The sequence below is a fragment of the Callithrix jacchus genome, chromosome 14 (assembly GCF_049354715.1).
Source record: "Callithrix jacchus isolate 240 chromosome 14, calJac240_pri, whole genome shotgun sequence".
NCBI lineage: Eukaryota > Metazoa > Chordata > Mammalia > Primates > Cebidae > Callithrix > Callithrix jacchus.
In genome coordinates, this window is record NC_133515.1 from 72,233,442 (window position 1) to 72,247,008 (window position 13,567).

Sequence of the window (13,567 nt, forward strand, 5' to 3'; positions counted from 1 at the left end):
GGAAAGGAACTGCCATGAGGTACACTGAAAGGATATGGGACGTTAGCCACTGTCCTGAGCCCTGAGCTATCACCACTGGCAAGCAAAGTTGAAAAAGAGAGGCCATCATGCAGCCAGGACCATTCTCCACATTCTCAGGTGACAAGAAAGAGGCAGAGGTTGTCAACTTCTTGATGAGTTCTGTAACTATGGGCTCGGGCTTCAGGTGACCATTTTCCAATTTCCTGGCTGGAAGGGACAACTGAAGAAGCATGCCACTAGCACAACTCTAAGGAAGCCTCCAGTGGTCCCCACTTCCCATGTGTGTCAAGTCTTCTGTGTCATTCTGAAAGTCCTCCAGGGAGCCCCATCAAAGCTACTGTTTTCTGCACATCTTATGATTTGGCAGGGGCTTGTATTCATTTAATCGCTACAAAAACTGTCAACACAAGAAGGGTAATAAGGTAGAAAGTATTAACAAGTCCTTTGTAAAGATGAATTAAGGCTCAATAAGGTTAATTTATCTGCCCCATAATGCATAATTATACAAACATAATAAAAAAAGGTATAATATTTATTTTCTCCAAAATAAATTTTAAAAGAGATAAACAAAACATACAAAAGAAGCAATCAGAGGACAAGATACTAATCCAGTTAGGTAACCTTGGACCTAATCAAGGACTCAACAAAAAATACAGAGGGTTTAAACAGATTATGTATAAGGTCCTCACAGGTCTAAAATTCTGTGATATGGAATGCTAAATGAAAAATACTTTGGATTACTTAAATAGAGGCAATATATTAAGGTAAAAGCACTAGTTAGAAATAGAAGTAGTGGCATAAAGATCTAGAATTCAGTGCATGTAAACTATACTTCAAAAAAAAGATTTCTTTAAAAAAGATAAACCAACCAGGTATGGTGGCTCATGCCTGTAATCCTAACACTTTAGGAAGTTAAAGTGGGCAGATCGCTTCAGCCCAGGAGTTTAAGACCAGCCTGGGCAACATGGCAAAACCCTGTCTCTACAAAAGGATACAAATATTGCCAGGCATGGTGCCACACAACTATAGTGCCACACAACTATAGTTCCAGCTACTCAGGAGGCTGAAACAGGAGGATCAGTTGAGCCTGGGAGGCAGAGGTTGCAATAAGCTGAGATGGTGCCACTGCACTCCAGCCTGGGAAACAGAGCAAGACCCATTTCCCAAAATAAGATAAGAGCCAGGTGCAGTGGCTCACACCTGTAACCCCAATACCTTGGGTGGCTTAGGCAGCAAGGATGACTTGAGTCCAGTACTTTGAGACTAACTTGGGCAAGAAGGTGAGACCCCAGTTCTACAAAAATGATTTTTTAAAAAATCTGGTATTACCAGAACTTTGGGAGGCCAGGGCAGGTGGATCACCTGAGGTCAGGAGTTCGAGACTAGCCTGTCCAACCTGGTGAAATCCCATCTCTACTAAAAATACAAAAATTAGCTGGGTGTGGTGGCACGTGCCTGTAATCCCAGCTACCAGGGAGGCTGAGGCAGGAAAATCACTTGAACCCAGGAGGCGGAGGTTACAGTAAGCTGAGAGAATGCCACTGCACTCCAGCCTGAGCAACAAGAACAAAACTCAATCTAAAAAAAAAAAAAAGGTGGGGCATGGTGGCTTACACCTGTAATCCCAACACCTTGGGAGGCCAAGGCAGGTGGATTGCCTAAGCTCAAGAGTTCTAACCCAGGACGCAGACTTTGCAGTGAACCGAGAACAAGCCACTGCATCTAGCCTGGGTGACAGGGTGAGACACCATCTCCAAAAAAAAGAAGATACCCTGTGGAAAATTTTAGAGTAGCTACTCTAACTATAAAAATGATTTTTGGCTGGGTTCGGTGGCTCACACCTGTAATCCCAGCACTTTGGGAGGCCAAGATGGGTCGATCACGAGGTCAGGAGTTTGAGACCATCCTGGCTAACACGGTAAAACCCCATCTCTACTAAAAATACAAAAATTAGCCGTGCGTGGTGGTACATGCTTACAGTCCCAGCTACTCAAGAGGCTGAGGCAGGAGAACTGTTTGAACCCAGGAGGCAGAGGTTGCAGTGAGCTGAGACTGCACCACTGCACTCCAGCCTGGGCAACAGAGCGAGACTCTGCCTCAAAAAAAAAAGATTTTGACCAAGCGAGCTAACTCACGCCTGTAATCCCAACACTTTGGGAGACTGAGGGGGGCGGATCACAAGATCAGGAGTTCCAGACCAGCCTGGCCAATATGGTGAAACTCCATCTCTACTAAAAATACAAAAATTAGCTAGGTGTGGTGGTGCACACTCATTATCTCAGCTGCTCGGGAGGCTGAGGCAGGAGAATCACTTGAACCTGGGAGGTGGGGGTTAGAGTGAGTCAAGATCATGCCCTTGCACTCCAGCCTAGGCAAAAGAGCAAGACTCCATCTCAAAAAAGAAAAAAAGAAAAAGAAAAGATTTTCATTCTGTTCAGAGATAGCAAAAAAAAAAAAATCAGGATTTTAAATCAACTATTCACATGAAAATATACAATGAGGAAAAAAAGAAAAAAATTATATATATACACACACACAACATGAACCTGTATTCTTCCAGCCCACAAATTAAGCCACACAATTACAGAAGTAAAGCTAACAAAAGGCTTTCTAAAAAGCTTAAGAATATATAATTGCTACAATGCCTCATTTAATGATCAATAAGCAATGTCACATCAATTTTAAAGTACTAATACAGTATTCCTTTGTTTACAAAAAATATAAACCATTAACATTCAGAAGACCAGATCAATAAGAAAATGTGTAGCACAAAACATAATCTTGTCAGATAATAAACCTTTGTAATATTTACAGTTGATAATAATCTGGTTAATGAGACACAATCTTGCCATAACTGCCAATTACAAAATGTCACTTACGAAAATAAAAACTCTATAAAATAGCAAGAGAAAAATGTCCTTATAAATGAAAGTTGATTACTTTAATGCTATGATAAAAAAATACATTTTATGCCAACTCCAATCAAGGTTTAACAGCTGGCTAGAAAGAACCAAGTGTGCCCAAAGGCAGAGTAAGGACTCAGTATCTCAGGTGGGCCGTGGATTCACAAGGAGAATAACAGGCTGACTGAGGTCTACGTGCTTACATACTTCATAGACTAAGGAACAAAAAGCCATGGGCTACGTTCTCAAAATGTAAAACCTTATAAGAAAATATAACACATATCTAAAGAATCAACCACGTTTAGCTTTATTCCTAATAAAATTTGTGATTGAAGTGCAAAAAATTAGAAACAAAAAAGTTTTTCAAATGCCAGGATGGCCTTTTATTGTTCTTTTCTTTTCCCTTCTCTCTTTATCATTTCTCTTGGAAGTACTAGAATTTCAAAAAAATGGGCAGAATGGGCCGGGCGCAGTGACTCAAGCCTGTAATCCCAGCACTTTGGGAGGCCGAGGCGGGTGGATCATGAGGTCAACAGATCGCGACCATCCCGGTTAACAGAACGTGACCATCCCGGTTAACAGAACGTGACCATCCCGGTCAACATGGGGAAACCCCGCCTCTACTAAAAATACAAAAAATTAGCTAGGCATGGTGGCATGTGCCTGTAATCCCAGCTACTCAGGAGGCTGAGGCAGGAGAACTGCCTGAACCCAGGAGGCAGAGGTTGCGGTGAGCCGAGATGGTGCCATTGCACTCCAGCCTGGGTAACAAGAGCGAAACTCCATCTCAAAAAAAAAAAAAATGGGCAGAATGAATCACAGACAGATGGTTTCAGAAGTTTAGATGAGGACATATTTCAGCAAAGCAAAACAGTGTAATTCAAAAATAAAGGTAACTTGATTACAAAAAACAGTGAAGAATATACAAGTAAAACTAAAATATAAATCTTAAGTAGTTGCATAATGTAAGATGGACTTACTTTTATGTAAAGTAAAATGGACTTACATGTAAAAGCACGTAGCATAAGTGTCTGGTATTATGTGTGAGCTCCTACTATTAAGGTTAAACATGTCAGTTTACAATTAGGAATATCTGTTTTACTTCCTTTATTGAAGTAACTAAAGGTTTCTTTTATTTTTCCCCCACTACAAATTAATTTAGCAAAAGTTAAACTCAACATAAAATAGGCAAAGAATATAGAGTTCACAGAAAAGGACATCTATGTGGCCTTTTAAAAATATAACAAGATGTTCCACTTTACTCATAAGAAAGACACAATCCTACCAAGGCATCATTTTCAATCTGTAAGATTAATAAAGATAAAAAACTTAATTTTAGGCCGGGTATGGCGGCTCACGTGTGTAATCCCAGCACTTTGGGAGGACGAAGTGGATGGATCACTTGAGGTCAGGAATTCGAGACCAGCCTGGCCAACATGGTGAAACCCTGTCTCTACTAAAAATACAAAAAAATTAGCTAGGTGTGGTGGTACACTCCTGTAATTCCAGCTACTCAGGAGGCTGAGGCATCAGAACTGCTTGAGGCCAGGAGGCAGACAGAGGTTGCAGTGAGTTAAGATCGTGCCACTGCACTCCAGCCTGGGCGACAGAGTGAAACTCTGTCTGACCAAAAAAAAAAAAAAAGGCCATGCGCTGTGGCTCACACTTGTAATCCTAGTGCTTTCAGAGGCCGAGGCCAGCAAATCACCTGACGTCAGGGAGTTCAAGACCAGCCTGGCCAACATGGTTAAACCCCATCTCTATTAAAAATACAAAAATTAGCCGGGCATGGTAGTGTGCACTTATAATCTCAGCTACTCAGGAGGCTAAGGCAGGAGAATCGCTGGAACCCAGGAGGCAGAGATAGCAGTTAGCTGAAATCGCACCACTGCACTCTAGCCTGGGCAAGAGAGGGAGACTCCATCTCAAAAAAAAAAGCTTAATCCTAAACTATACCGGTAAGAATGGCAGGCAATGGGCACTCATTTATTGCTGGTAGGTGAAAACTGGAACAATATCTGAGGCAATTAATTTGGCAGTATCTGTCAAAATTACAACGCATAACTTTTTATATATATATTTATATAGAGAGATGAGGTCTTTCTATGTTGCCCAGGCTGCTGAAATATAGAGGCTATTCACAGCTTCCACTGCAGTGTGCAAAGTGAAACTCCATCTCAATAAATACATAAATAAAGATAGATGACATACTCCTCCAAGTACTAAACGACATAAGTCACACACCACATAACAGTTAAGTCAACATCAAAGCACACATATGAACAAGAGTCCCGTAGATTCTAATGAAGCTGAACTCCAACTGCCCAGTGACACTGTAGTGGTAATGTCATGGCACAAAGCATTACTCATATATTTGTGATGATACTGGTATAAACAAAGCTACTGCATTGCCCATCATATAAATGTATAGTGCATATAATTATGTACAGTACTAACACTTGACATAGATAATAACTATATTACTGATTTATATATTTATTATACTATATTTTCCATTTTTTGACACAGAATCTCACTCTGTCACCCAGACCAGAGAGCAGTGGCACGATATTGCTCAGGCTGGTCTCGAGCTCTTGACCTCAAGTGATCTGTCCACCTCAGCCTCCCAAAGTGCCAAGATTGCAGGCATGAGCCACTGCATCTGGCCAATATACTATACTTTTTATTGTTGCTTTAATAGTTATTTATTGATGAGACAGAGTCTCGCTCTGTTGCTAAGGCTAGAGCGCAATGACATGATCTTGGCTCGCTGTAACCACCACCTCCTGGGTTCAAGTGATTCTTGTGCCTCAGCCTCCTAAGTAGCTGGGATTACAGGCACATTCCACCATGTCCAGCTAATTTTTGTATCTTTTAGTAGAGACAAGATTTCACCATGTTGGCCAGGCTGGTCTGGAACTCCTGACCTCAAGTGATCCAGTCACCTCAGCCTCCCAAAGTGGTGAAATTACAGGCATGAGCCACCATACACGGACTATTGTTGTCTTAGAGTATATTCTTCATACTTTTTTTTTTTTTTTTGAGACGGAGTTTTGCTGTTGTTACCCATACTGGAGTGCAATGGCAAGATCTCGGCTCACCACAACCTCCGCCTCCTGGGTTCAGGCAATTCTCCTGCCTCAGCCTCCCGAGTAGCTGGGACTACAGGCACACACCACCATGCCCAGCTAATTTTTGTATTTTTAATAGAGACGGGGTTTCACCTTGTTGACCAGGATGGTCTCAATCTCTTGACCTCGTGATCCACCCGCCTCGGCCTCCTAAAGTGCTGGGATTATAGGCGTGAGCCACCGCACCCGGCCTATTCCTCATACTTATTAAGGAAAAAGATTAACTTTAAAACAGCCCCAGACAGGTCCTTCGGAGGGTATTTCAGAAAAAGGAATTGTTATCATAGAAGATGATAGCTCCACCACGTGCAGTGGCTCACGCCTATAATCCCAGCACTTTGGGAGGCCAAGGCAGGTGAATCACGAGGTCAGGGGTTCAAGACCAGCCTGACCAATAAGGTGAAACCCCATCTCTACTAAAAATACAAAAATTAGTTGGGCATGGTAGAGTGCACCTGTTATCCCAGCTACTCAGCAGGCTGAGACAAGAGACTAGATTGAACCTGGGAAGCAGAGGTTGCAGTGAGCTGAGATTGGGCCACTGCACTCCAGCCTGGGTGACAGAGTAAGACTCTGTCGCAAAAAAAAAAAAAAAAAAAAAAAGATGACAACTCCATGTATACTGTTGCTCCCAAAGACCTTCCAGTGGGACAAAACGTGGCCTGAGAAAGCAGTGATACTGATGATCCTGACCCTCTGCAGGCCTAAGCTAATATATATGCTTGTGTTTTCATTTTAAAAAAAAAAGTTTAAAAGGTTAAAAAAAAGTTTTTTTTTCTTTGAGACAGGATCTCCATCTGTGGCCCAGGCTTGAGTGCACTGGTGTAAACACAGCTCACTGCAGCCTCAACCTCCCAGGCTCAAGCAATACTCCTGCCTAAACTCCCAAGTAGCTGGGACCACAGGTGCATTCCACCGCACCTGGCTAATTTTTAAATATTTTGTAGAGACAGAGTCTTGTTATGTTGCTCAGGCTGTCCTTGGAACTCCTGAGCTCAAGTGATCCTCCCATCTCCGCCTCCCAAAGTGCAGGGATTACAGGTATACCGAGCTACTATGCCCAGCCATAAATGAATTTTTTTTTTTTTTTGAGACAGAGTCTCACTCTCTCCCAGGCTACAGTGCAAAGGCATGATCTCAGCTCCTGCCTCAGCCTCCCTAATAGCTGGGACTACAGTTGTATACCACTAGGCCTGATTAATTCTTATATTTTTTGTAGAAACTGGGTTTCACCATATTGCCCAGGCTGGTCTCCAACTCCTGGGCTCAAGCAATCTGCCCGCCTCAACCTCCCAAAGTGAAGGGATTACAGGCATGAGCCACTGCACCTGGCCAAATGAATTTTTCTCAATAGAAAAAAGCATATAGAATAAGGATATGATAAAAGAAAACATTTTTGAACAGCCATTCAATGTGTTTGTTTTCAGTGTTATTAGGAGTCAAAAACCTAAACAAACTTTAAAAAGATTTATGAAGTTAAAAAGTTACAATAGTCTCTGCTCCTCCTGTTCGACAGACAGCCGCATCTTGTCTCCCATCGCCAGCCACATCCCTGAGACACCATGGGGAAGGTGAAGGTCAGAGTCAACGGATTTGGTCGCATCGGGCGCCTGGTCACCAGAGCTGCTTTTAACTCTGGTAAAGTGGATGTCGTCGCCATCAATGAACCCTTCATTGACCTCAACTACATGGTCTACATGTTCCAGTATGATTCCACCCATGGCAAATTCCATGGCACTGTCAAGGCTGAGAACGGGAAGCTTGTCATCTATGGAAATCCCATCACCATCTTCCAGGAGCGAGATCCCTCCAAAATCAAGTGGGGCGATGCTGGCACTGAGTATGTGGTGGAGTCGACTGGCGTCTTCACCACCATGGAGAAGGCTGGGGCTCACTTGCAGAGGGGAGCCAAAAGGGTCATCATATCTGCCCCCTCTGCTGATGACCCCATGTTCGTGATGGGCGTGAACCATGAGAATTATGACAACAGCCTCAAGATGGTCAGCAACGCCTCCTGCACCACCAACTGCTTAGCGCCCCTGGCCAAGGTCATCCATGACAACTTTGGTATCGTGGAAGGACTCATGACCACCGTCCATGCCATCACTGCCACCCAGAAGACCGTGGATGGCCCCTCCGGGAAACTGTGGCGTGATGGCTGTGGGGCTCTCCAGAACATCATTCCTGCCTCTACTGGCGCTGCCAAGGCCGTGGGCAAGGTCATCCCTGAGCTGAACGGGAAGCTCACTGGCATGGCCTTCCGTGTCCCCACTGCCAACGTGTCAGTGGCGGACCTGACCTGCCGCCTGGAAAAACCTGCCAAATATGATGACATCAAGAAGGTGGTGAAGCAGGCGTCCGAGGGCCCCCTCAAGGGCATCCTGGGCTACACTGAGCACCAGGTGGTGTCCTCTGACTTCAACAGCGACACCCATTCTTCCACCTTCGATGCTGGGGCTGGCATTGCCCTCAACGACCACTTCGTCAAGCTCATTTCCTGGTATGACAATGAATTTGGCTACAGCAACAGGGTGGTGGACCTCATGTCCCACATGGCCTCCAAGGAATAAGACCCCTGGACCACCAGCCCCAGCGAAAGCACGAGAGGAAAAGAGGCCCTCACTCCTGGGGAGTCCCTGCCACACTGAGTCCCTCACCACACCGAATTGCCCCTCCTCACAGTTTCCATGCAGACCCCTTGAAGAAGGAGGGGCCTAGGGAGCCCCACCTTGTCGTGTACCATCAATAAAGTCCCCTGTGCTCAGCCAAAAAAAAAAAAGTTACAATAAATTAGGGTTAATTTATTTTTATTTTTTATTTTTATTGCATTTTAGGTTTGGGGGTACATGTGCAGAACATGCAAGACATTTGCATAGGTACACATATGGCAGTGTGTTTTGCTGCCTTCCTCCCCTTCACCCACATTTGGCATTTCTCCCCAGGCTATCCGTCTCCAGCTCGCCGCCGCTGCTGTCCCTCCCCTCTTCCCCTCAATGGACACCAGTGTTTGGTACTCCCTTCCCTGTGTCCATGTGTTCTCATTTTTCATCACCAACCTATAAGTGAGAATATGCGGTATTTCATTTTCTGTTCTTGTGTCAGTTTGCTGAGAATGATGTTCTCCAGATTCATCCATGTTCCTACAAACGACATGAACTCATCATTTTTGATTGCTGCATAATATTCCATGGTGTATATGTGCCACATTTTCCCAATTCAGTCTATCATCAATGGGCATTTGGGTTGGTTCCAGGTCTTTGCTATTGTAAACAGTGCTGCAATGAACATTTGTGTGCATGTGTCCTTATAGTAGAATGATTTATAGTCCTTTGGATATATACCCAGTAATGGGATTGCTGGGTCAAATGGAATTTCTATTTCTAAGGCCTTGAGGAATCGCCACACTGTCTTCCACAATAGTTGAACTAATTTATACTCCCATCAACAGTGTAGAAGTGTTCCTATTTCTCCACATCCTCTCCAGCATCTGTTGTCTCCAGATTTTTTAATGATCGCCATTCTAACTGGCGTGAGATGGTATCTCAATGTGGTTTTGATTTGCATCTTTCTAATGACCAGTGATGATGAGCATTTTTTCATATGTTTGTTGGCCTCATGTATGTCTTCTTTTGTAGTGTCTGTTCATATCCTTTGCCCATTTTTGAATGGGCTTATTTGTTTTTTTCCTGTAAATCTGTTTGAATTCTTTATAAATTCTGGATATCAGCCCTTTGTCAGATGGGTAAACTGCAAAAATTTTTTCCCATTCTGTTGGTTGCCGATTCACTCTAGTGACTGTTTCTTTTGCTGTGCAGAAGCTGATTAGCTCCCATTTGTCTATTTTGGCTTCTGTTGCCAATGCTTTTGGTGTTTTGGCCATGAAGTCCTTGCCTACTCCTATGTCCTGAATAGTTTTGCCTAGATTTTCTTCTAGGGTTTTTATGGTGCCAGGTCTTATGTTTAAGTCTTCAATCCATCTGGAGTTTATTTTACTGTAAGGTGTCAGGAACGGGTCTAGTTTCTGCTTTCTGCACATGGCTAGCCATTTTTCCCAACATCATTTATTAAACAGGGAATCCTTTCCCCATTGCTTGTTTTTGTCAGGTTTATCAAAGATTGTATGGTTGTAGATATGTTGTGTTGCGTCTGATGCCTCTGTTTTGTTCCATTGGTCTATATCTCTGTTTTGGTACCAGTACCATGCTGTTTCGATTACTGTAGCCTTGTGGTATAGTTTGAAATCTGGTAGTGTGATGCCCCCGCTGTGTTCTTTTTGCTTAGAATTGAATTGGCTATGCAGGCTCTCTTTTGGTTCCATATAAAGGTCATGGTGGTTTTTTCCAGTTCTGTGAAGAAAGTCAATGGTAGCTTGATGGGGATAGCGCTGATTCTGTAAATTACTTTGGGCAGTATCGCCATTTTCACGATTTAATTCTTCCTACCCATGAACATGGAATGTTTCTCCATCTGTTTGTGTCCTCTCTGATTTCGTTGAGCAGTGGTTTGTAGTTTTCCTTGAAGAGGTCCCTTACATTCCTTGCAAGTTGTATTCCTAGGTATTTTATTCTTTTTGTAGCAATTGTGAATGGCAGTTCGTTCTTGATTTGGCTCTCTTTAAGTCTGTTATTGGTGTAGACGAATGCTTGTGATTTTTGCACATTGATTTTATATCCTGATACTTTGCTGAAGTTGCTTATCAGTTTCAGGAGTTTTTGGGCTGAGGCGATGGGGTCTTCTAGGTATACTATCATGTCGTCTGCAAATAGTGACAATTTGGCTTCCAACTTTCCTATTTGAATACCCTTTATTTCCTTTTCTTGCCTGATTGATCTGGCTAGAACTTCCAGTACTATACTGAATAGGAGTGGTGAAAGAGGGCATCCTTGTCTAGTGCCGGATTTCAAAGGGAATGCTTCCAGTTTTTGCCCATTAAGTATGATATTGGCTGTTGGTTTGTCATAAATAGCTTTTATTACTTTGAGATACGTTCCACTGATACCAAGTTTATTGAGGGTTTTTAGCATAAAGGGCTGTTGAATTTTGTCAAATGCCTTCTCTGCGTCAATTGAGATAATCCTGTTGTTTTTGTTTTTGGTTCTGTTTATGTGGTAAATTACGTTTATAGACTTGCGTATGTTGAACCAGCCTTGCATCCCTGGGATGAATCCTACTTGATCATGATGGACAAGTTTTTTGATTTGCTGTTGCAATCGGCTTGCCAGTATTTTATTGAAAATTTTTGCATCTATGTTCATCATGGATATTGACCTGAAGTTTTCTTTTCTTCTTGGGTCTCTGCCGGGTTTTGGTAACAGGATGATCATGGTCTCATAAAATGATTTGGGAAGGATTCCCTCTTTCTGGATTATTTGGAATAGTTTCAGAAGGAATGGTACCAGCTCCGCTTTGTGTGTCTGGTAGAATTCGGCTGTAAACCCATCTAGACCTGGGCTTTTTTTGTGTGGTAGGCTCTTAATTGCTGCCTCGACTTCAGACCTTGTTATTGGTCTATTCATAGTTTCGGCTTCCTCCTGGTTTAGGCTTGGGAGGATACAGGTGTCCAGGAATTATCCATTTCTTCCAGGTTTACTAGTTTATGTGCATAGAGTTGTTTGTAATATTCTCTGATGATGGTTTGAATTTCTGTGAAATCTGTGGTGATTTCCCCTTTATCGTTTTTTATTGCATCTATTTGGTTGTTCTCTCTTTTCTTTTTTATCAGTCTGGCTAGTGGTCTATTTTGTTGATCTTTTAAAAAAAAACCAGCTCTTGGATTTATTGATTTTTTGAAGGGTTTTTCGTGTCTCTATCTCCTTCAGTTCTGCTCTGATCTTAGTTATTTCCTGTCTTCTGCTAGGTTTTGAGTTTTTTTTAAATCTTGCTCCTCTAGCTAATTCAATTTTGACAATAGGGTGTCAGTTTTGGATCTCTCCACTCTTCTCAAATGGGCGCTTATTGCTATATATTTTCCTCTAGAGACTGCTTTAAATGTGTCCCAGAGATTCTGTCATGTTGTGTCTTCGTTCTCGTTGGTTTCAAAGAACTTCTTTATTTCTGCCTTCATTTCACTGTTTATCCAGTCAACATTCAAGAGCCAGTTTTTCAGTTTCCATGAAGCTGTGTGGTTCTGGGTTAGTTTCTGAATTCTGAGTTCCAACTTGATTGCACTATGGTCTGAAAGACTGTTTGTTATGATTTCCGTTGTTTTGCATTTGCTGAGGAGTGCTTTACTTCCAATTATGTGGTCAATTTTAGAGTAGGTGTGATGTGGTGCTGAGAAGAATGTATATTCTGTGGATTTGGGGTGGAGAGTTCTATAAATGTCTATCAGGATTGCTTGTTCCAGGTCTGAGTTCAAGCCCTGGATATCCTTGCTAATTTTCTGTTTGGTTCATTGGTCTAATATTGACAGTGGAGTGTTAAAGTCTCCCACTATTATTGTGTGGGAGTCTAAGTCTCTTTTAAGTCATTAAGAACTTGCCTTATATATCTGGGTGCTCCTGTATTGGGTTCATATATATTTAGGATCGTTAGCTCTTCTTGTTGTATCGATCCTTTTACCATTATGTAATGACCTTCTTTGTCTCTTTTGATCTTTGTTGCTTTAAAGTCTATTTTATCAGAGATGAGAATTGCAACTCCTGCTTTTTTTTGCTCTCCATTTGCTTGGTAAATCTTCCTCCATCCCTTTATTTTGAGCCTTTGTGTATCCTTGCATGTGAGATGGGTTTCCTGGATACAGCACACCAATGGGTTTTGGCTTTTTATCCAATTTGCCAGTCTGTGTCTTTTGATTGGTGCATTTAGCCCATTTACATTTAGGGTTAATATTGTTATATGTGAATTTGATACTGCCATTTTGATGCTAGCTGGCTGTTTTGCTCGTTAGTTGATGAAGATTCTTCATTTTGTTGATGCTCTTTAGCATTTAGTGTGTTTTTAGAATGGCTGGTATTGGTTGTTCCTTTCTATGTGTAGTGCCTCTTTCAGGAGCTCTTGTAAAGCAGGTCTGGTGGTGACAAAATCTCTGAGTACTTGCTTGTTCACAAAGGATTTTATTTTTCCTTCACTTATGAAACTCAGTTTGGCTGGATATGTAATTCTGGGTTGAAAGTTCTTTTCTTTAAGGATGTTGACTATTGGCCACCACTCTCTTCTTGCTTGTAGAGTTTCTGCCGAGAGATCTGCTGGGAGTCTGATGGGCTTCCCTTTGTGGATGACCTGACCTTTCTCTCTGGCTGCCCTTAGTATTTTCTCCTTCATTTCAACCCTGGTGAATCTGACGATTATGTGCCTTGGGGTTGCTCTTCTTGCAGAGTATCTTTGTGGTGTCCTCTGTATTTCCTGGATTTGAGTGTTGGCCTGCCTTGCTAGGTTGGGGAAATTTTCCTGGATAATATCCTGAAGAGTATTTTCCAGCTTGAATTCGTTCTCTTTGTCCCCTTCTGGTACACCTATCAAACGTAGGTTAGGTCTCTTCACATAGTCCCACATTTCTTGGAGACTTTGTTC

General features: G+C 42.4%; 1 protein-coding gene and 1 pseudogene across 6 annotated transcripts in view; one reads left to right on the plus strand and one right to left on the minus strand.

The window, feature by feature from the left end:
- The window catches only part of MTA3 (metastasis associated 1 family member 3), a 274,841-nt gene that overhangs the window by 154,387 nt on the left and 106,887 nt on the right, over positions 1-13,567 (minus strand). The window lies entirely within an intron of this gene.
- Positions 7,550-8,845, plus strand: LOC108588250 (glyceraldehyde-3-phosphate dehydrogenase pseudogene; annotated as a pseudogene). Its single transcript, XR_013526641.1, has one exon. The product of XR_013526641.1 is annotated as a glyceraldehyde-3-phosphate dehydrogenase pseudogene (transcript).